Below are 24,836 nucleotides of genomic sequence, written 5' to 3' on the forward strand. Positions count from 1 at the left end.
TGTGTGGAAGTTTGAGCATTCTTTGGCATTGCCTTTCTTTGGGATTGGAATGAAAACTGACCTTTTCCGGTTGTGGCCACCATTGAGCTTTCCAAATTTGCTGGTGTATTGAGTGCAGCACTTTCACAGCATCATCTTCCAGGATTTGAAACAGCTCAACTGGAATTCCATCACCTCCACTAGCTTTGTTCGTATACTTATACTCAAATATTCAGTGAGCTATCTAATTTGTGTGAAACTGGGTTATTTCCTGCTATGGGAGTTAAACAAGGACAAGAATATTAAGTTTAAAAGACTCTTGCTTCAAAGAGTTTTTTTTTTAATTCAGTATACTCTTAAGCATGCTTGTTAGTATATAAATTTTCAACTTAAAAATTTTAATAGGCATTTATTATGATAATTTTTTCTACATTATTCTTGAAATAAAGAATACTCACTTATTTCCTCTCAGTAAGCAATGTCAGTGTATAAAACGTTCCTTTCCAAATTAATATGTTCTTATCTGCTTTCTAAAGCAATCATTTCTAAACAGTTGTTATATGACTCAACTCACTAAAATTTGAGTGCATCAGTTTTAATATTGCACATTGACTAATGACTGTAATTAGAGCAATATTATATATATTGTCATACTCTAAACCCCCAATCATTTTATTCAAAACCAATTTGAAAATGGTCAATAAGGATATCTTTGAAGTTAAATTTGAATTCACTTCACATTGGTATTAATTAAAATATATTCTAAATTTTCTTGGATATGTTGCTATCAATATTTCATTGTCTATTAAAAGGAAGCAAATTACATCTCACTAGTAAATGCCAATTCATCTGCTTTTTAAATTTAAATGCAAATTCTTTCCATCCCTTACCTTTACAAAGTAGAAATTGCATATGTTATGCATTGCTTTACACAGGCTTCATTACCAAAGTTACTTTTTATCACTATTCTCCAAAAACTTATTTTAGACCAGCATCAATGAATCCAATTTTTATCCTAGTTTCTAAATTAAATTTTAATATAATGAAATTCTTAGAAATTTATAAAAAGAGTTTTATTATAGTTCGTAGCAATCTCTATGTAATTTAGCAGAGTACTATGTGAAAAAAAAGTAAGGGAACTTGTGGTACACATATTTCAAATGCAGCATCCTGTGTTGGTCTCACAAGAGAAAGAGAAATGATTTTTATGTTATTCAACCCTGGTAGAATGAGTTATGACTCAGAGGATGTCCCTGTAGATCTACCCTAGGTAATCTCATGGACCATAGTATAATAAGGCTTTAAGAATCAAAGTTTCCTAAAGGAATCAACCCTGACTATTTATTGGAAGTACTGTTGCTGAAGCTCCAATACTTTGGCTACCTGATCTGAAGAGCCAACTCATTGGAAAAGACCCTGATGTTGGAAAAAATTGAAATCAAAAGGAAAACGGAGTGGCAGAGGATGAGATAGTTAGATAGCATCCCTGACTCAATGGACATGAATTTGAGCGAACCTTGGGAGGTGGTGGAAGATAGAGGAGTCTGTCTTGCTGCAGTCCATGGAGTCACAAAGAAGCAGACACTATTTAGTGACTAAACAACAACAACAACAAAATTAAAGTCTGGAATTTCCTGTCCATGTTCACAAAGTCAGGAAACTGTAGTTTGACAGCATGTGACTTTGAACCTTCTCTAGCAACAATAAAAGAAGCCCAGTCCACATGTTCACAAATGACTTGGGAGTTCTTGCCTGACAGGAAAGTGAGGCGATGCTCACGTTGTTCTTATGCAGTTGTGTGTGTTTCCCCACAAGTCTCCTCTGGCTGCTGCCATCACCTACGCTATTGTGATCAGAACAGAGTTTTGAGAGGAATAGGAGATATTGAAGAATCACCAAAGAAGTGATCTTATGTCCTAATGTGTTTTCCTTAAATTTAGAGCTTTTATTTTCTTGATAACTGAGATATCTATTAAACTCATTGGATTCCTGGATTATAAAGCATTTAATACCATTTTGTTATATTTGGGTACCCAAATGCATGTGTGCATGCTCAGTTGTGTCCAACTCTGTAGCCCGCCAGACTCCTCTGTCCATGGGATTTTCCAGGCAAGAATGCTGGAGTGGGTTGCATTTACTTGATTGAACCCACGTCTCCTGTGTCTCCCGCATTGCAGGTGGATTCTTTACCACTTGAGTCATTGCAGAAGCCCAAAGGTTGGAATTCCCACAGTGGGAGTCAGACCTGGACCGCCTGGGTGAAACCCAGTAATCCTCATCGCTAGACCCAAATAGTTTTTCAAATAGTAGCTATTTTTATAGCAACTATGTGCATTCATGCTCAGTCACTCAGTCTTGTCTTCTGACTCTCTGTGACCCCATGGACTTCTGACTTTGTAGCTCACCAGGCTCCTCTGTCCATGGATTTTCCAGGCAAGAATACTGGAGTGGGTTGCCATTTCCTCCTCTAGAGGACCTTCCTGACCCAGGGACTGATCCCGTATCCCCTGTGGCTCCTGCATGAGCAGGCAGATTCTTTATCACTAAGCTACTTGGGAAGCCCATAGCAACTACATCTGTAACTAAAGGAACACTGTATGTGTCTTCTTTTTTTCCTAACGTCTATTATCATATTGATGGACAACAATTTGCAGCTAGAATATAGCTGTTGAAACATTCTGTTGAAAAATTATTATAAACAATATCAGGCACTAAAGCACCAACATCTCTCAGTAATGTTGTAATACAAAATTGGTCCTGAGATGTATTCTAGGTTGAAATTTATACGGTTTGTAATCTCATGATAAACTCTTTGCTTTTGAATAATCTGTATATCAATACTATTCATGAAAAGTTTTGTCTTAAACAGTCCCCGAATAAACCAAAATAAGAATATTAAAGAAAATTTAGACCCTTAAAGAGAAAAGGAGGACTTTCTTGAACATTTTTAATAGTCATAATTGTTTAAAAAATGTGTACAGACTAAAAGAGTCTCAAAATTTAAGGTGCTTTCATGGAGACAGAATGCAATGCAAATTGCACAGGAACTGTGTGGCCTTGAGTGGGTCACTTGGACATTCTAAGCTGTTTATTTCTACTAATTTAAGAAGCCAACCAGCTGGTCTTTCCTTTCCAACATTACAGTCCACTGTATCTTAGAAACTCTGGTTCTCAAGATGTAATATATGGACTCCTGTGATCCCTGAATCACTGTCAAGGAATCTGCGAGATCAAAACTATTCACATAATAATATGAAAGTTTTTTTTTTTTTTGTCCTTTTCATTGTATGAATGGTGCAACAATCAAGAAAAACTTCCGAAACCTTAGCACAAATCACGGCAGCACTACCAAACTGATTATATTCTCCTCTGCCACACACTCACATTTAGAAGAGAGGGGAAGGGTGAGGAAGATGCAGCTTTCCTTAAGAATGTACTTGATAAAGCAGTAAAAATTAATTAATTATATGAAATCTCAACCATTGAATATGATATTTTAAGTAGGCCATGTGATGAAATGGTAAGTATGCATTAAGCACTTCTGCATATCAGAGTATAAAGGTTGTCTTGAGAAAAAGCTCCTGGGGATTGTTTGAGTTGCTAAGTAAACTAGCCACATTATTCATGGAACATTTTTACTTGAAAGAATGGTGGACAAACTGCAGTTATTCATTCCTGGATATTTCACAGACTTTTTCTCAAAAGTGAGCAAGGTAGGCTGTCTTTTCAAGGAGAACAACTCAACAATCTTTTTTGGCAGTGATAAAATTCTAGCTTTCAAAATAGAAGTACTAGAAAACATGTCTACACCCCTAGTATTTTGAGAGCTTCACAATAGGCACAGACTTTTTGAGTTAGATGAGTGGTAGATTTTTTGATAGTGAAATGTGTCAACATTTGGAAGATATGTAGAGTTCAGAAGATTTTAACGTTTTCCAAGTGACTAGGGTTAAAATTTATCCTTGGTAAAAAGATCCATTCAAAGTGAAATATAGAACTATTTTGAGGTGATAGAGTACAAAAGTTCACTGATTCAGTTTCAGATTCTACAATGCAGCAAAACTTTAAGAGAATATTACTTGTCAAGTGTTGGTGTAGTATTAAAGAAAAACAAGCATGATTATCTGAAAATGCTTCTGAATTAGTCTTTTCCAACAAACATCTATGTGGAACTTGATATGTATGTTATAACAAAACAACATATTGGAACAGATTTAATGCAGAGGCATTTATGAGAATCCAGGAGTTTTAAGTCAGGCATTAAAGAAATTTGTAAAAATGTAAAACAGTAAATCCCTTCTTGTAATTTTTTTGGAAAGTATATTTATTTTCTTTATAAATATTATTTGTGTTAACATGTAATAGGTTTATTATTTTTAAATGAATTAAAAATTTAACTTCAGCTTTGACCTCTAATGTGGAAAATAGTGATAGATATCACTTACATAAACTAAAGAATCTGAGACCTAAGAGATTGATAATTGTTAATATAAACCAAATCTAAACTCAAGTTAAGAGTGCTTTTTAGCCACTAGAGGGAGCTTTTATTTTATGTAAATGTATAGTGTAGAGGCATTAAGAATTTATATGAAAAACAAATGCAAAAATTCTAGACTCACAGCATTTAATATATAAAACACAGAGCTTTGTGAGAGCCCCCAGCTCTTTGTGCTTTATTTCTGTGTAGCCCTTTAAACAAATGGAAAGATTATTTTTTTATAGCATTAAGTTTGTGTGTGACTAGTATGCTTTAGAAAATTATGTTTAAAGTAGACATTTAGGAAAACATCATGAAGTCTTACTATATGAAACCATATGATAAGCAGTCATTAATTCTTTTGGTCTATTTCTAATTGCTTCCATATAAATAGCAGGAGTTGATGTGGTTCTTCTGCTTACTGACCTTTTAGTAATTGCTAGTTGAGTATAGGTCACTCAGAAATACTTCTGACATCTTTTATTTCTCCCAGAGACATGTGTATCAGTTACAGGGAAGTGACAGTGCTTATGGAATCAATGACTGAGTTCTGAATGATTTATTTCTTCTCTGCTCTAAGGTTCACATAGAATCACACTGCTACTGCAGCCAATCATTCCTGTGGTTTTATGAACTCTCTCTCAATGACATCCTTATTTTTATAATAAAATTTATTATCTTTGCCTTCCTGAAGACTTGATATGGAGAACCACATCCTAATTCCTAAAATATGGATGCAGAATCAATTGTTAAAGCTGTTAGATTACTTTTGTAGGTATTTTAGAAATAATTGCCTGCATTATTATCTGTATCTTAAAAATAATCTTAGGCAGTCAGTGTTATGGTGAAACTACAGCTATGTACATCCAAATTTATAGCCGGTATATTTTTCTAGATTCCTTAGGATGTTTGTTCCTGGGTAACATGTGATGTGCCCTGATAAGGACAAAGATGAGAAAGTCCCCTACAAGAGAAACTGTTTTCTCTAAGTACTTTCTTCTCTGGACAGAACTTCTTGTGCTGTCTCAAAGCAGTGGTTCTTAACGTGTTGAAATAAAAAAGAAAGAAAAGAAAACTTTTAAAATCAGATGAAAGCCATGATTCCTCTGCCCAGAAAAATACATAAGCACAATATGCTAAATTTTTCATGCAATTTTCAAGGTTTTGAGATTTCCTAAAGTTCACAAGAATCCCAATTGAGAATTCTTGTTTAAATCAATAGAAAACCAGTGAAGATATAATGTGGTAGGGTTTTTTTTTGTGGGGGAAAAGACAAGTATCGGGGATAAGTATACATTATTCATCTTATTTATGTTGGAATCACTAAAAATATCTTTGGGCATCCTGAAATTCTTTTAGTAAAAGCTTCATAACCCATTTTTGTTAAAAAATTTTATAAAAGCTAGAGCTGAAAACTTTGATTGAACTGAGGCCAGAATTGGTGAAACCTGGTAATTCCTCAATGCAGAAAGTCCGTTCAACCTGCCAATTTTTTAAAACCAATTTGAGAAAGTAAAGCATTTTAAAAAGCCTTATTGAGTCGATCTCAGTTTAAACAAATTAAACTTTCTTGAGTGATTTAGAACATTGAATCTCCAGGAGCCAAATTGGTCTCAAGAATTCATCAGTAATAGCTACACTAGTTTCAGTTCAGTTCGGTTCAGTCGCTCAGTCATGTCCGACTCTTTGCGACCCCATGAATTGCAGCATGCCAGGCCTCCCTGTCCATCACCAACTCCCGGAGTTCACTCAAACTCATGTCCGTCGAGTCAGTGATGCCATCCAGCCATCTCATCATCTGTCGTCCCCTCTCCTCCTGCCCCCAATCCCTCCCAGCATCAGAGTCTTTTCCAATGAGTCAACTCTTTGCATGAGGTGGCCAAAGTACTGGAATTTCAGCTTCAGCATCAGTCCTTCCAAAGAACACCCAGGACTGAGCTCCTTTAGAATGGACTGGTTAGATCTCCTTGCAGTCCAAAGGACTCTCAAGAGTCTTCTCCAACACCACAGTTCAAAAGCATCAATTCTTCGGCGCTCATCTTTCACAGTCCAACTCTCACATCCATATATGACCACTGGAAAAACCATAGCCTTGACTAGACGGACTTTTGTTGACAAAGTAATGTCTCTGCTTTTGAATATGCTGCAAGGAGAGATAAGAAAGCCGTCTTCAGCAATCAATGCAAAGAAATAGAGGAAAACAACACAATGGGAAAGACTAGAGATCTCTTCAAGAAAATTAGAGATACCAAGGGAACATTTCATGCAAAGATGGGCTCGATAAAGGACAGAAATGGTATGGACCTAACAGAAGCAGAAGATATTAAGAAGAGGTGGCAAGAATACACAGAAGAACTGTACAAAAAAGAGCTTCATGACCAAGATAATCACGATGGTGTGATCAATCACCTAGAGCCAGACATCCTAGAATGTGAAGTCAAGTGGGCCTTAGAAAGCATCTCTACGAACAAAGCTAGTACAGCTGATGGAATTCCAGTTGAGCTATTTCAAATCCTGAAAGATGATGCTGTGAAAGTGCTGCACTCAATATGCCAGCAAATTTGGAAAACTCAGCAGTGGCCACAACAGGAAAAGGTCAGTTTTCATTCCAATCCCAAAGAAAGGCAATGCCAAAGAATGCTCAAACTACCACACCATTGCTCTCATCTCACACGCTAGTAAAGTGATACTCAAAATTCTCCAAGCCAGGCTTCAGCAACACGTGAACCGTGAACTTCCAGATGTTCAAGCTGGTTTTAGAAAAGGCAGAGGAACCAGAGATCAAATTGCCAACATTCGCTGGATCATAGAAAAAGCAAGAGAGTTCCAGAAAAACATCTATTTCTGCTTTATTGACTATGCCAAAGCCTTTGACTGTGTGGATCACAATAAACTGTGGAAACCTGCCTCTTTTCTTTTTTTTTCTGACCTGCCTCTTGAGAAACCTATATGCAGGTCAGGAAGCAACAGTTAGGACTGGACATGGAACAACAGACTGGTTCCAAATAGGAAAAGGAGTACGTCAAGGCTGTATATTGTCACCCTGTTTATTTAACTTATATGCAGAGTACGTCATGAGAAATGCTGGGCTGGAAGAAGCACAAGCTGGAATCAAGATTGCCGGGAGAAATATCAATAACCTCAGATATGCAGATGACAGCACCCTTATGGCAGAAAGTGAAGAGGAACTAAAAAGCCTCTTGATGAAAGTGAAAGAGGAGAGTGAAAAAGTTGGCTTAAAGCTCAACATTCAGAAAACGAAGATCATGGCATCCGGTCCCATCACTTCATGGGAAATAGATGGGGAAACAGTGGAAACAGTGTCAGACTTTATTTTTTTGGGCTCCAAACTCACTGCAGATGGTGATTGCAGCCATGAAATTAGAAGACGCTTGCACAAGTGTGCGTTACATAAAATAAGCTAAGAGCATTTTAACTATAGGCAGACCTAAATAATAACATTAAAGTTGTTGATTCATACTCAGCTTGTAACATTTTTACTCTTAATTGAGAAAGGATGTGAATAATATATTTAAACTTCAAATAATGTAGACATAAGATGATTACACTAAGTTATAAAGACTAAAGGACTAAAACTGCCCTCTAGGAATCCTATGGGAAAGAAAAAGATAAGAGAGATGGGTGGAAAATTACTTTTGTTCAATAACTCCCGGCAGGTGTTGTAGTTGAAGCTTACCTGAAAATGGCCTTTTCTTCTTTCAAGATAGATACTGTGCCCCAAATCCTTGCCCCCTAGAATTTTTTATAAGGAATTTTCATTATTCTACATTGTTTTTCAGATGCCTTAGCCTCTTTTAACCACACATCTATATATCTGAATTATTGTCATTGGTTTTACTTAAGTAGTAGGTGATTGATGGTTTAATTTTTCTTATGTGCTTCGGTATGGCTATAGTGAAGAAATAAAATTTGGTAAATTCTATCATTAATAAACTTAAGCATAGCCTTCTCATAGTATTTCACATGTGCTATGTTCCAGTGATCATGAAATAATAATTTTCTATAACTTTCAACAAGTCTAGATTATTCTTACCTGATTCTCCTTTTTGAAGGTTGTAGTGATTGAACTGAGTGAGTTTTCTTTCTCTGTCATGACCTAATTGAGCCTAAAAATATATCTTTAGGGGCATCAAGGATCATCACATGTAAACTGAATGCGTACCTCCTAGATACCTGAAGTATAGTTTGTAGGCTGCCACTATGGCAAGAATAATTCCACACCTTCCTTAGTAACTTCAAATATTTGCAAATTTTGGAAAGAAAAGGAGCAGATAGTATGATTTGCAGCTTGAACAAGTGTAGTGAGTCATCAGTGATGTGCAAAGGCAGCAAAGATCTAATGAATACATGCTGTAGTTTTAACACTGGAAATAACGTTTAATTATCCAAAATGCTATGTTATCCTTTAAAAGCTTCTTCGAAGCCCTTGGTTGCCCTTTCATTCCTCTAAATTTGGCAGGTATATTTAATTGATGATGATGGCACATGGCAGGGCTGTTTGATGGTCATGGAAGACCAATCCTATTCTAAAGAGAAACTCATAAAGTAGCAAAAGCTTCAGCCATGTGTCCAGCCCCTCCAGGGGATGGATGATAAGATCTAAGGAAGAGTGTCAGTGTTCTTGAAATTGAGTTCAAATCAAGGAACCAAGCTCCAAGTGAAGATATTAGGAAACCAAAGATTTGCCATATTTGGGAGAGTGTGGAGTGGGGACGTCCTGGTGCTGCGACAATATGGAAGTTTCCACCCTTGCCATAGGAATGATCTATACAATCCCTTTTAGTTCTAAAATTTAGATTATAAAATTTCATGCTTCAGCCTGCATTTACTTGTAACAGAGAAAGTTTATTTGCACTGCCTTATCCTCTTGAGTATCTTTTTGGTTCTTTCCACCTGCTAATGCCTATAGATCACAGGTTCTTGCTGTTGTCTCTGCACTTCAATTCAACAGAGGTGATTGTATTCAATATATATTTGTATCTTCTCCCTACATATTGTTATGAGCAGCATGCAAGTGGACTCTCATTGTGATAAAGATAAACTGTTACAGTGAAAAAAAAAATCTTTAGTAATATATATGTAAATTTTAGAAATGAAGTGAAGTGAAAGTTGCTCAGTCATGTCCTATTCCGACCCCATGGACTATAGCCTGCCAGGCTCCTCTACCTATGGAATTCTCCAGGCAAGAATACTGGAGTGGGTTGCCATTTCCTCCTCCAAGGGTTCTTCTTGACCTAGGGATCAAACCTGGGTCTCCTGCGTTGCAGGTAGATTCTTTACCGTCTGAGCCACCAAAGAAGCCCTTGTGAATTTTAGAAGTTCCTTGTTATTCATTTGACATGAATGTATTTATATTTCTTTCTATGGATTACACTCATCATTGTGTTGATTAGAAATATATGAATACATTTCAATTTTGAATTTAATAGCAATATATGTACATGGGTATACATTTAAACATATAGGCATATTAAGTTGCTTTTTTTTTTTCTTTAGGATAAAGACAAATATAAAAATACTGTAAAATTCTCATTGAATCTGTTGCAGGATGTCTGACTTCCTCCATGAGGTGTCATTCTATAAATGTTATTACTTAGTGGAATGAGGTATATTTGACATGGACCCGTATTTACTTTTGAACTGCAGTGCTGAAGACTCTTGAGAGTCCCTTGGACAGCAAGGAGATCAAACCAGTCACTCCTAAAGGAAATCAGTCCTCCAATGCTGGAAGGAGTGATGCTGAAGCTGAAGCTCCAGTACTTCAGCCACCAGACGTGAAGAGCCAACTCATTGGAAAAGACCCTGATGCTGGGAAGGACTGAGGGCAGGAGGAGAAGGGGACGACAGAGGATAAGATGGTTGGATGAAATCATTGACTCAATGGACATGAGTTTGAGCAAACTCTGGGAGATAGTGAAGGTTGGGGAAGCCTGGCATGCTGCAGTCCATAGGGTCACAAAGAGTCAGACGCCACTGAGTGACTGCACAACATATTTACTAACAGTTGAGTGAAACATAACAGGCTTCTGCAGAGTAAAAATGTTAATGTAACAGAGTAGATAAAAGTTAGATGAACTACTTTTAGTTTTGCTCTCAAAAAATTATATAAAAGAAATTTAAATGTTGTGAGTGTATTTTATAGACTGAGCAGAGTGGCAGCCATATGAAAAATATGTGACTGGCTCACTGGTGCTGCTGATTTTAGGGTACATTCTGAATGGTTAGTTACTTGCAGCATAGATTCACAATAGAAGCAACTTTGAATTGTAATAGAAACTTGTGAGACACGCACATGGGACTGTTCAAATCATTAAACTCCCTCCCACTTTAGACTATCTTATTTGCCACTTGGCGCAGGTCTGAAGATTGTGCAAACTGAAGAAGTCACTGGGTATGGTCTGGCAGCCCCTGAGCAATCATTTCAGCTTTGTCGCAGTAGCCCTAGTTTATAGGGTTTCCCTGGTGGCTCAGGCAGTAAAGCGTCTGCCTGCAGTGCAGGAGACCCAGGTTCCACCCCTGGGTCAGGAAGATCCTCTGGAGAAGGAAATGGCAACCCACTCCAGTACTCTTGCCTGGATGGAGGAACCTGGTGGGCTACAGTCCATGGGGTTGCAAAGAGTCAGACACGACTGAGTGACTTCACTTTCACCTCACTTTCAAGGGGCACTGTCCTTAAGAGTAGGAAGTAGTTGCTCACACATGAGTTCTAAATAGTTCCTTTCCTTCTGTATATTTTCCATGCTCTTCCACTACTGTTCTCAACATGGTCATCTCAGATACTCGGGTGTAAGTGGCTACAGGCTAAAGATGACCTTATTCTATAACAGTTTGATGTCTGATGCAGCAATAGCTAGATATATCAGCTTCCTATATATGGCCTTGAATGTGTGTTTCTACTTTAGGGTATGTTCTACCTACCCAATATGTCTGCAAATGTAGCAATATTTAAAATGATAATAGCCAATGCAGTTGTTCTCCACATTTGGCAAAATTCCTTTTGTCTTAAATCCAGTACTTACCCTCTTATTGGAGAAGGGAACTTAAGTTTTTGAGGATTAATTCTGAGCCTGACATTGTGCTTGCCATAGGTTCACTTTCACTCAAGTACTCATTTATTATTACTTTATAGATAAAATTTTATTGAATAATAAAAACATTATCAGATTTAATTAAGGGGCATTGGAAAAGGCATATCCATTTCTCCATTGCTCTTCTGTTAATACATTTTACCTATTCCCTTATATTTACTTATTCTCTTAAGTATGTGAATGTGTGTGTGAAAAGAAGAGAGGGAATGAGATAATGAAGTGTGACTGGGTACACAACTCTCTCAGAATAAAATCTTGTTCTTGGTTGTAATTAGTTCTGATTCCAGGTACTTGGTTTGGAGAAAGAGACTCTAGCACCTTATAAAATAGTATGTAAATAATTATCTGTGGGACTAAGCTTCTCTATCCAGTAAGAGAACTGTAATCCTCAAATACACAGACATGCTCACCTTCAGGTATTAGTTAAAGTTGAGAGGAAAAAAAGATAAATGGAAGAATCAGACAAATGATATTTGTAAAGATTTTCAAAAGCCCCTTTTACATATTTCCGTCAATATTACTGAAACATAATCAGTGACTTAATACTGCTTAATACTAAAAGTATTGATGAAGAAAGTACATCTCTTTAAATAGATTAGATGTGATGAAGAAGTTTATGACTTCACACTTAGCAAGATTAGTTTTAAGAGTTCAAAGGGACACCTCTAAAACCATTTAATCCAACTTTCTACTGACAGTCAGAATGCCTACTCTTTAGCCTGGTCAAACATGTAATGAGGCTCTGCCTAAAGACTAGAAGTTTGTAATCTGGTGAAATAAAAGCATTGCATTGTTGGCTAACTCTAATTCTGCAGTTTTTTCCGTGTTGCCTTTCACGTATCAGCTCTCTTTCCCCTAATGCTGTCTCCTGGACGCAAGCAAAATTTGTCACATTTTTAGATTCAAAACTTCCTGCAACGGCCTCTCCTTCAGTTGTTTCTCTGTGATATGCTATTGAGACCCAGTAAAAGCCTGCTCCTCTTGAAGACTGCCATCCAGCTCTTCTCCATCGCTTAAAATCTGTCCATGATTTAATGTCAAGTTTCTTGAAAGAGATGTCTGCCTTTATTTTTCTTGCTTCCTCACTTTTAGTTCACTCCAGAAAGTTTCACAGACTAGTTTCTCCTTTGGTCTTAAATCTGCCTCTATGATGTTACTGATGATCTCCTGAGCACCAAATCCTGCATATAATGGTCTTTCTGCAGCATCTAATCCTATTGATTCCTCAAGACTCTTTCCTCTTTTATGGGCCTAAAATGTCTTTCTCCTTCTTTTCTTCCTGGTTCACCTCCAGCTCCTTCATGAGTTCACCTTTTGAAGGCTGGAGTGGTTTTCTAAGGTAGCATCTTTCATCTTTTTACATATTACACATAATTACTAAGTAGTTTTATATGTTATGTGTTATGGCCCATATTCCAATGATTCACAAAAATGTCACCAATCCGGATCTCTTTTCTAACTTCTGCAATTCAGTTTCCCCATAAACTGTTTTCATTTGGTACCTCCTCATTTCCTGCCTGTTTTACTATACCTATCTCCTGATTGGTCTTTATGTCCAATCCACACCGTCAGTTAGTGAGGGTGAGCTTTTTGAAATGAGAATCAATCATTATTCTTGCCTTCAGGGAGTTTCCTTTGTCTAGCAAATACTTTTCAAACTCCTTAGTTTTGTGTATAAGGCTCTGTACAACTTGAGACTTCTCCAACCTCAGCTAAAGCCATTTTCCACCTTAAATTCTCAGCCTTAGCCCCAGAGAGCTCACTTCTGCTTCCTAGACACTTGGCACTCTCTCTCACATCTGAACCCTGGACGACTTCTGCCTCCTTCCCCCCCTTTCTACGATGTGTTCATTGGGCTGCTTCCCATGTGGCTCAGAGATGCCACTCTACCTACCCTGTGGCTTGTTCTTTCCCAGAAGTCACTTAAGGGCCTCTTTGGGATGCCTTTGGAGCCCCAATCCAGCTGTCTCTCTTAGCACTCAGCACACTGTGATTGCTCGTGGACCTGTCTCTCTCCTCACCAGACCATGAACAGTTGAACTAGGACTATGCTTTCTCGTGTGTGTAACCCTGGTACTTTATAAAAATGACCTTGCACCTCAGTTAGGGCCATATACGTCATTTACTCAGTGAACGTTTTGTGAATCTACTAAGCTCTGTAGTCAATGCTGAGGATGTACTAATAAACAAGATGAGCTGGCCTTCATGAAACTGGTAAACAACGGCTTTATTCCTTTTGTGTGCTAGGTCACTTCAGTTGCATCCGACTCTGTGACCCTATGGACCATAGCTCGCCAGGCTCCTCTGTCAGTGGAATTCTCCAGGGAAGAATACTGGAGTGGGTTGCCATGCCCTCCTCTAGGGGATCTTCCCAACTCAGGGATTGAACCCACATCTCCTGCACTGGCACGCAGGTTCTTTACCACTAGTGCCACCTGGAAACCCCTTTTAAAGGTTGTTAATTCACCCGCGTCCAATATGCCAGGGTCATTTTTCAATCTTGATCTTGCTGGAAACCACATTAGCTAGCCTTCTTGAGTGTGTCCTATGCAGATTTGCTCTTTAGGACATACCTAGAGGCACCAGGTGTGCGTTTAGTGCTACCTTTTCTCTCTTTTCATTCTCAGGGCAGTTCTATGATATCAGGACTGTTACTCTCTTTTAACATGTGAGGAAACAGAAGCTTGCAGAATTTAAATCCTGGTTTTGCAAATGTCAAAGCAGTTTCAAACCCAGAGCCCAGAACTTTATGCTAAATCGATCAAGAGGCTCTTTGTGTCTTCATTGAAGTCACTGATAACAAATGTTGAATAAAAAAGAGCTGAACTTTGAGCTGCCTGGGGCTGATATTACAGATCTCCTTCTTGGTGACACCAGACATTTATCAAACATTTCTATCAATCTCCCTACTAGGCAGCCCACCTTTCTTCATCCTGTCCTTAGGACATTATGGAAGGCTTATTAAATGCCATAGAGAAATCAGTGTCCACCTTATCCACACACTGCCTTTATCTACAAATCCAGTGCTCCCATCCAATAGGGAAATGGGCCCAACACCAGACCTCATAAATATCTGAATGATTGACTTGACTTTCTTCCCTGTTCTTTCCATTCCATCCACTAACTTGCAGCTGCATCAATGCTTAATGCAATTACCCTTTAAGTCCTTAGATGTGCTGTCTCAGCGGCAGTATGCAAAGCTCTCTTCAGAGGTTGCATGGCTCCCTCCCACAAAATTATACACTTATGTATCTGTATGAATCAACCTGCTGCTTGCTCCAAAGAAGAGATCTCTGAAATCACGCATTTCCCAACCATTATATTGAAGTGCTGAGTGGCAGGGCAGGTGGGGCTGAACCCAGCTATGTTGAGGCTTGTTTCATCTCCAGAGAGAAGAGTTATCAGCCAGCCTTGCCTTGGACAGTGAGTGGAGGAGGAGAGCCCCTTTGACAGTGGACAGAAAGAGTTGCACCTGGAAAGAGACATGAGTGTATCTTACTCTTCAAAATAAGGCGCATTTAGGTTCTGATTCCTTAATTCTTTTTGTCATTTTTCACTTGCTGCTTGATAATATAATCAGCAGGAGGGATGGTGGGAATAATTTTTTAAATAATTATTTAAACATAGTCTTGCCAGTTTTTCTCCATGAGGGTTAATGGCTTCTCATTAAAAAAAAAAAAAAGATTAAAGAAATGAGTCACACAACTTTTGTTAAAACAAAACAAAACTCTCTCTCTTTTTTCTTTTTTAGGCAATTATGACAGTACCAATACAAATGACACCATTACAAATTGTTAAGTTGTAATTTTAGAAATAAAAGTGTGTTCCCAATGAGGCTATTTCAAAAGAAAAATTTAGCATCAACTCTGATATACCATCTGGTATTCAAATCACTTTGAAAAAAATGTTCGTAGTAATGTGAATTCTCCTAGGACAAAGCTGGTGAGCAACAGGAGACTGTGGAATTAAACAACCTCGAAGAAACTGAAATCCCTTTGGCATTGCCTCTTTCTGTGTGATCTGCTCTGTCAGGAGTCTGATTTTAGTTTGATCTCAATCAGAGGGGCATAATTTATGGAAGAAATTTAAGAACGGGTGTTCTAGTTACTCTTTTTACCATGCTATCTTTAAAGAAGCTCTGAATTCTCCCCTTAAATCTACCTGACTACTGATGATTCTGAAACTCCAAGAACGAAAAATGGGTTGGATCCTTTGTCTTCTTCTGCCTATGCTATTGAGAACAACAGCCATCAAGTTTAGAACAGGGCACACTTTTAAAAGCTGATTCATATTGTGTTACTAGGTCCTTCAGAAGTCATCTTTGGCATATTAATTAGAATCTAAAAATGTAATGACAGTTAAAATTTTTTAAAGTTTTTTTTAATTGGAGTATAATCTCTCTATATTTATTTGATCATTTCAAACAGTCCGCAAGTTACAGAAAAAAATGCCATCTGTAATTGTGCTGCGTTTCAGTGACTATCAAGGACAGAGAACTTATGTAATAAGTTGATGATGTAGACTTTTTGGCTCTTCACAGCTTATATAATTGTTGTTATAAAAAAATATATATTACTTTTGTTTTCTATTTGAGGTACAGAACTCACTACTGTGTTACCCGTGGAACATTTTTGCTTAATTAAGAACTGCGGTCAAGAGGGTTACTTGAATGTAAACTATTTGATTTCAAAGTTCATAAAGATAGTTTGAAAAATTGAAAGTATATCTTGCTTGCTTTTCCTAACTTCAATTCTGTTCATCATTTAGGTGATGATACAAAGTATAAAATTTGTATTTGCAGAACATGTTTGAAAAGGAATTTAGCTGGTGAGTTCTAGAAAGTATTGTTCTCAGAGTCTTCCCAAGAAGGAGATAACATTACAAGCATTAATGTCCTCAGCTGACAAACTGAAACACAGGTTAGGATTGACTTGAGGTTTTACCATCTGCCCTTGTTGCTTAGCTGGTAAAGAATCTGCCTGCAATGCGGGAGACCTGGGTTCAATCCCTGGGTTGGGAGGATCCCCTGGAGAAGGGAAAGGCTACCCACTCCAGTATTCTGGCCTGGAGAATTCCGTGGACTGTATAGTCCATGGGGTCACAAAGAGTCGGACATGACTGAGCGACTCTCACTTTCACTTTACCATCTGCAGAGTTATAAGGAAACCAGCCTTCTGGAGTGGTTTCTTTGCATCCTACCTAAAATGGGAACAATATACTAAGCAAGGGAGAATGTTTGGTAAATTAGTTCCTAAGGGCTGGCTTACTGGCTTGGGCTGGGGGGGTGGGGCACTTAAAAATAATAAGGAGGAAGATAATTGGTGCAGTGTCTTTCCATTTTATGTCTTTAATTTAAAAATAAAAATATCTACAGTTTCTGTTCTTGTAGAACATAAAATGTCTTCATATTTCTTGGACTTATTGGCTGTACATTTTGCTGATTTGGAAGCAGCTGCAGTATTGCTTTTCCTACCCAAAAGAGAATTTATAAATAGTACTGGTCAGTATCCAATATGTGTGATTTTTTTTAAACTGGTGACTGAATTGTCTTTAGGAAGTATATTTTTAGTGTAAAAACTACAATGCTGTATTATGGTAGTTCTATGAAATAGATTTTAAAATATGTATATTCCACACTGAAATGTAAAAATGACATTAAAAAGAGAAACTCAGTCAATGATTAAATATATTCATTCAACCCTTTAAATATTCCACCAGCCAGCATTTACTGAGGACCTACTCTGTGTTGGGCACTGTTCCAACAAGGATATTTTGAATGTCTTCTCTGTTCCAGGAGCTGTCCCAGGCATTTGAAATACAAAATTCATAAAGTACAGTCTGTTTTCTTAGGGAACTAAGGATCAGTACTATTGTGGGAAGAAGGGATGATCAGTTAGTAGCTGACTAGGTCAGGGAAAAACCTCGAGGTTATGGGGCAATGGTCCCCATCACCATTGGACTGAAATATTTTATTTAAATTTTTCAGTACAGATTACATCTAACATCCTGGTTGTTTTGGAGGATGGCTACAAGAGACACAGGTAAGAGATTCTGGAACAGTGGGGATAGTTGTTGTTCAGTCACTCCGTCATATCCAACTCTTTGTGACCTTATGGACTATAGCATGCCAGGCTTCCCTGTCCTTCACCATCTTCCGGAGCTTGCTCAGACTCATGTCCATCAAGTCAGTGATGCCATCCAACCATCTCGTCCTCTATCATCTCCTGCCTTCGTCTTTCCCAACATCAGGGCCTTTTCTAATGAGTTGGCTCTTCACATCAGGTGGCCAAAGTATTGGACCTTCAGCATCAGTCCTTCTAATGAATATTCAGGATTGATTTCCTCTAGGATTGACTGGTTGGATCTCCTTGCACTCCAAGGGACTCTCAAGAGTCTTCTCCAACACCACAGTTCAAAAGCATCAATTCTTTGGCGCTCAGCCTTCTGTATGGTCCAACTTTCACATCCATACACGACTACTGGAAAAACCATAGCTTTGACTATACAGACCTTTGTTGGCAAAGTAATGACTCTGCTTTTTAATATGCTGTCTAGGTTTGTCATAGGGTAAATACCTTCTCCTCCATGAAACCTCTAGCAATCTGTCCAGCTGAATATAACTATTAGTCAAACTCACAGTGCTTTTGTTCTTATGTCATATATCTATGTTTCTATATCTGTAAGTCCCTATATCTGTCTGTCTGTCTCTGCATGGCAGCTCTGGGATCTAAGAGCAAGTGTTCCAAGAGTCAGGAAATAGAAGATACCAGCCTCTCAAGTCCCCTTTCATTTGAGAAAGGCAAGATTTCAGAGAAGAATTTTTTTTTAAGCTGTCTTTAAAATGTCCCTGTCTGCCTGGCTACCAGACTAATATCCTTAGTGACATTTTTAGAACTACATTAAATTCCAAATGTTACATATATATGTAGTAGCAGTATATATAAAACATAATAAAATGTATGATTGCATTGATTTTCTGATCTGCACTATGGAGAAACACACGCAATGAATTTTGCCACTCAATAATTGCCCTTTGGTTACCTCCCTTAAAGAGTATATTTTATAATACATTGTTAATAGAGAAAGGATTATTTTATCAAATGCTCTTTACCTGTTGCTTTCACTGGTGTTGTACATTACCTCACAATATTTTCTTATAATTGTAGCAGATTAATTATGTGTAATCTATGTATTATTTATTTATTGAAATAGCTATGGTAATTTCTGACTTTCTTAATATATCAGGAGTAACTCATTTCTTCACATTAATAGTGCATATGTGAGTGTATATGTTTGTGTTAAAATAACATCTTCACATGTTACTAGTTTCAGTAGGATGAAATTTCAAGGATTATTCCCTCTGAAGCTTTTAGGTAGGAGAAGATGAGAAACTGGGCAAAGGGGAAAATTTCATCTTCCTGCAGTGTATCACACAATTAGGTACTTTATGGGGAATTTTATGTCTTCTACTGAAATAGCCAGCATTGGATGTTTTCAGAAATAGGATATTGGACTGATCAGATCATTGGTCAGTTCTGCTATGGTAATTTCTGTTTGCCTAAAGAGGGTGTTTTTTGCTTGATTTGAATACACGTTAGAAAACAGTCAATGTTCTTTGTTTAGATTTCTTGAATCATACCATGCTAGAAACGGCCATACTACAAGATTTCTTACTTGTCAAAGTGCTTCTTTTTCAAGTGTTATGGTAGGAGAATCATTTAATGGTGTGAGAAGAGATTCATAGCATGTTACATGGAAAAAAACATTATAGAAAAAATATAAATTACAGTTCCTTTTTATATTATATACACAAAGGAAAGCCTTTGGTAGTAGAGTTGTGGTTATGATCACAATCTTTGGTGTAATTTGGAGGGTCCAGTTTCAAATCCTAGCTTCTCACTTTATTAAATATATGACCTTTGACCTAGAGCAAATTACTAAACATATCTCTGCCTTAATTTCCTCATTTGCAATGGAGATGATGGGTTCGTACATTAAAGATTATTTATATTATCTGTTCTAAATTATTTATATATAATAGAGAACAGAGATCAGTACAAAGTACTCAATATTGTTAAAATGATATTGTTATTATTAATGAATAATATTAATAATGCTTACCTTGGATAATTTGGCTTAAAAGTAATTTTTATTTCTTCTTTATAATTGTATTTTCTAGATTGTCTAAAATTGCCATGAATAAAGGTTAAATTATTTTAAATAAGAGAATAATTAAGTTAAATAAGAGAAATTAGAATACTTTAATTTATATTAGAAATTTTTAAACACAACTCCAGCCCTCTTTAAGTCTTCTAAGCAAATACTACTTTACGTGATTTTAGTTTTTATTTCATTCTTCTTAATGGATTAAAATTGGAATGTTATTGAGTTATTAAGATCTTAACAGTTCCACGGAAATAAGGTTAGCAGACAAAAATATAAGTAGCTTTTCATCTCAAAATATTATTTATAATAATAAATATTAAGACAGACTTTTTATCACTCATTACAACTTTTTAAGTTTCTAAAGTTAAATGAAAGTGGATCACAAGAAAATGTAAAAAGCAAAATTATATGCTTGAGGGAAAAAGAATTTAGTAAGTCACTGCTTGTTAGTTCAAGGTTAGTTCGTAAAAAGAAAGAATGAAAACTGACAATTATACATCTAATTGGGAAGAAAATGAAGACTTTTCCCACTAGAGCATAAACATGTCTATTTTCTTCTTTTTATTTTATTAAACAAATTAATCAATATAATAGGATATACTTCAGTAATCATTCAGATCTTTACTAAACAATATATCTTACTTTGTAAAACTATGTATGAAAATGGTGTGCAAATAGAATATTCTCGCACTTTAGAGAATGAGTCATGTAATAATGTATATATATTAACGAGCTACAGACAATTTGAATTTTAGTTTTATGGATATTTTCTTTCTCTCCCCCCCCAATTTAATTTTATCAGATTTAGTATCTTTTTCTCTAAAATATACTGTTCTATTCTGATCTGAATATACAGTAATATATGTATATGTGTATGTATATACAGGTATTCATATACACTGACATATATACATATATGTGTATGTATGTGTGTGTGTATTGCAAAAAGACAAGTTGAGGATATACTTTTTAGCTCTACAGAATACATTCATTCTGGCTACAAACTCTTAGCTTGTAGTAATTTTACTTCCCACAAATTATTATGGAAAATATTTTAAAGATTTGTAACAATGGTAGTAAAGGAGTTTTAGCCCTTTTTTCCCCCTAGCTCCTATAGTCATAGACCCAGGCTTTTAGGAGCTGAGAGATTCAGTGCTTTCTGGCTTGTGGTTAGGAAACCCATTGTAAAAATTATCACAGATTTTTCCGGGTCTAGGTTGTGACTAAGACTAGATCTTCTGTCTCAGGCTGGCTTCCTAATTCACAGCACAATTCTTAAAAAGTGACTGATTTCACAACTGGTTTTTCACTGTAAAAAAGGACACATTTAAAGGAAAAAAAAAAAAAAACACTTTAAAAATATATGACTTGTGACAACGCCGCAATTAGCACCAAAAATATGGCCTCTGTAAAATAGTGGTTCAACATAGTACAAAGCCTTTAGATCTGTGCACTGTGAATGGGTTTGTCAATGAAGAATACATTGTTAATGTGAAAAATGAAGCCAATATAGATTTGGTATTAAACTTTAAAATTCTTTAATGACTTTTAAGTTCTTCCTAGACAGTAGCTCGAATATTTTATTTTCTAAATAATGATATATGAACCCAGAGCCATTTTGTTATCACTTTTAAAGTCACTTGATTATCACCTTTGTTTTGTTTTTCTTGACATTGAATGTTTAAGACCAGATTCTTGGTCAATGACAAGGCAGATATATAGTTACCATCCAATGATTAGACCTGTACAGAGATAGAAATAGCTTCTAGCTGGTAGACTTGGCTGAGTCCTTCATCAGGTTTTCCAATCCACAGATACATGCAGTGTTATTTTAAAGAAGTTCTTTCTGTCTGTATTTTTTTGCCTAAATATTCTACCTGCTGCTGAAAAAGATTTGAGGTTCTTTTTGGAGATACATTATTTTTTGATACCCTGAAACAGTTTTTAAGAGCATTTCTCAATATAGGCAATAACTTTCACAACTTCTCCAGTTTATTAACTAGAGGACTTGGACAGCTCTTTAGGGGGTTGTAGGAAACACATTTTTCGTCCCTACCTTTTTCTTTCCCTCTGAAATAACATACTCAACGTGTAGGAAAGGCGGAGAACCCCATGGTCTGCATTGGGATCTCAGTAGTTTCTTTTTGTAACTGGACATAGAAGAAAGACTTATAAAACATTTTAATTTAAATGAATGTGTTGGAGTATAAACCAAAGATGATGCTTCTTTTGTGACATTAAAAAATAATAATAGCAAAGGCATCTTAGTTTACACATTACTTTAAAATTTTGGAAAAAACTTTCCTGAATATAATCTTATTTGATTTTTTGCAGGTTCTAGATAGTGTTTGTATGGTTATTCCTACTTTATAGATGAGAAAACTAAGCTTCTGAGAGACCTTGCAGGTGGTGAATGTCAAACCAAGTCTAGAAATCATAGTAACCCTTAATCCAAGGATACCACATATTATCTTGATGATGACTTTGGTTCTAAAGAAGTCACAGTGACAACTCAAAACTAGACTAGCAATTAGAATAAAGGAAAATTAGGGTTGATATCAGAGAAGGCGATGGCACCCCACTTAAGTACTCTTGCCTGGAAAATCCCATGGATGGAGGAGCCTGGTAGGCTGCAGTCCATGGGGTCACTAAGAGTCAGACACGACTGAGCGACTTCACTTTCACTTTTCACTTTCATGCATTGGAGAAGGAAATGGCAACCTACTCCAGTGTTCTTGCCTGGAGAATCCCAGGGACTGGGTTGGGGGAGGGCCTCGTGGGCTGCCGTCTCTGGGGTCGCACAGAGTCGGACACCACTGAAGCAACTTAGCAGCAGCAGCAGCAGGGTTGATATCTTACTGCTACTGCTGCTAAGTCGCTTCAGTCGTGTCCGACTCTGTGCGACCCCATAGACGGCAGCCCACCAGGCTCCCCTGTCCCTGGGATTCTCCAGGCAAGAACTGGAGTGGGTTGCCATTTCCTTCTCCAGTTGATATCTTAAGCAAAGCCTAAAAAACTAATCAAAGACTGAAATCTGGAATTTGGTATAAAACAGGATTTATCTGTATCATCTGTGTAGCTATAATAGGAAAGATTAATAATTTTCCTGTTGATACTACTTTAGGAGCAAAACCAAATTAAAAGCTTGGATTTGGGAGAAATAGATTTAAAAGTCCTGAAATTCTGGCTACCAAAGTATAGAAGTTGTATTACTTTATATTAAAAAAAAAAAAGGTTTAGGGAATAAAGCTTTATACTTGAGGAATTTTTAGTTGAGAGATTATTTTTCTTGTGATTGCACATGAATAGTCTATGAGATTAGCTGTGCCAAATTCCATGGGTCTCTCTGTGCTCAGCATTCCTTGGTTCTTGCCTTTAATAATAGGATCGAAGGGGATGAGAAAAGGTAGGAACAGGAGGGAGGGAGATGGAGGGAGAGGAAAAGAAAGAAATCGAATCTGTGGAAACAGAACAGTTCCAGGTGCACCTCGGTGGGCCAAACAGAGCATTCAGTACAGTGTATTAACATGGGCTTGAATAATTCAGACTTTCAAACCGCAGGAAGAGGCTTTCCAGTGGGAGGAAAAGTCCCCATAATTAAAGCTTCCCTGGCACATGGAGGCAGCTGTATCCTCCGACAGACCGAGAAAATTGGACATGGCCTAATAGCCTAAGAGAACAGGGATGCTGGGGTGCAGCATTGTTAGAGAAGTGTTAGGTTTATTTTGGTGTTCTCCAATTATAAAGTCAATTCTCTGGATACCAGCTTCTTTTACATATTAATGGCCTAACCCTTGGCATATGGCAGGAATGTATATTCAACTCCGAGACTGCTTGAAAAATGGAATGGTGAGTTCAAAGATGCCAGTGGCAGCGTGTTACATTTTTGAAAGGTAGCTTTCAAAATAAACAAGAAGATGGGAATTTTTTTACATCAATATGCCAGTCACTTTAGAAAGAAAAATATTTCCTCACTTAATGTCTCCACATAAAGTGCTTAAGGGGTTCAAACTATTATGTGTATTTAATAGATATATGTATTCATACAGTTTCTGAATGCTATCTTAAAAATTATTTCTGTATGTACATTCCATCCATAGCAAATTTAAACTATGACTTCAATTCACTCCTTTCAAGTATTCAAAAATCTTACTTGATTTTAGTTGATCCAAGTGCCAAGTTTCATCAGCACCTTGTTTTTTTTTTTTTTTTTTTGTAGAAGGTGCTTGTTTTTCCCCTCTGGTGCACTTCCTATTTGTAATTTCCTGCCATCTCCCAGTGTCTTCAGCAAGGAGGCTAATTGTCATGCTTGTTTTCTGGGGGCTGAATGCAGCAAAGCGTCTATCTGAAATAAACAATTCAGTGTATTTCTGGAGGCTTTGCCAGACTGTGAAAAGCTAAAACATATTGCGGTGTTCCCTCAGGGACTTCACAGCATGCCTGGGCTGAAGAAAGTGGAAAAAGAGGGTAACCACAGTATCTTCTACTTCCCCTTCCCTTTACTGACTTCTGAGTTAAAAGCTTACCTCTCTCTTCACATTTGATTCCCCTCCCACCCTGACGTCCAGAACATCAGTGCAGCCGGTGAGCTGTGTTCCAGGTGGCCGCAGGGGATGGGAAAATAGGCACGGAAGGCAAGGAATCTGAAGGCTGCTGCTCCAGGGAGAAAAGTTTATTTTTATCAGTCTCTTTAAAAGCTGGCCAAAAAGCATCTCTGTCCTTTCAAAGGAATTCTGTTACATTCAGGACAAGCTTTTAAAACTTTCATGATAAAACTGTATTATGCAGAACCATCATTCCAAGAGTTAGATCTAACATTGTAAGACTACACTGGCATACTTCATAAAGTCTAAGTCATTTTAAATCATGTATTTTTAATTAAGGGACCGTGTTACCCTTATTAGCACCCATATATGTTGTACTGACTAAAGATGCTGCTTTGTCACTCAGTCGTGTCTGAGTCTTTGTCGTCTCATGGACTATAGCCCACCAGGCTCCTCTGTGCATGGGATTCTGCAGGCAAGAATACTGGAGTGGGTTGCCATTCCCTTCTCCAGAGGATCTTCCTGACCCAGGGATTGAACATGGGTCTCTCACATTGCAGG

General features: G+C 37.1%; 1 protein-coding gene across 11 annotated transcripts in view; it reads left to right on the forward strand.

The window, feature by feature from the left end:
• Positions 1-24,836, forward strand: part of HS3ST5 (heparan sulfate-glucosamine 3-sulfotransferase 5) — a 298,567-nt gene that overhangs the window by 35,055 nt on the left and 238,676 nt on the right. For 6 of the 11 annotated variants that reach the window (XR_015132749.1, XR_015132747.1, XR_015132751.1 and 3 more), the window contains exon 2: positions 17,552-17,606. The exons of the other annotated variants lie outside the window; for them this stretch is intronic. The gene's annotated coding sequence lies outside the window, so the exon portion shown is untranslated. The remainder of the gene's footprint in view (positions 1-17,551; positions 17,607-24,836) is intronic. 11 annotated transcript variants of the gene reach the window in all.

Source organism: Bos grunniens, chromosome 9 (assembly GCF_055505025.1).
Source record: "Bos grunniens cultivar Pamir isolate PY7600 chromosome 9, Bosgru_T2T1.0, whole genome shotgun sequence".
In the NCBI taxonomy this organism is placed as follows: domain Eukaryota; kingdom Metazoa; phylum Chordata; class Mammalia; order Artiodactyla; family Bovidae; genus Bos; species Bos grunniens.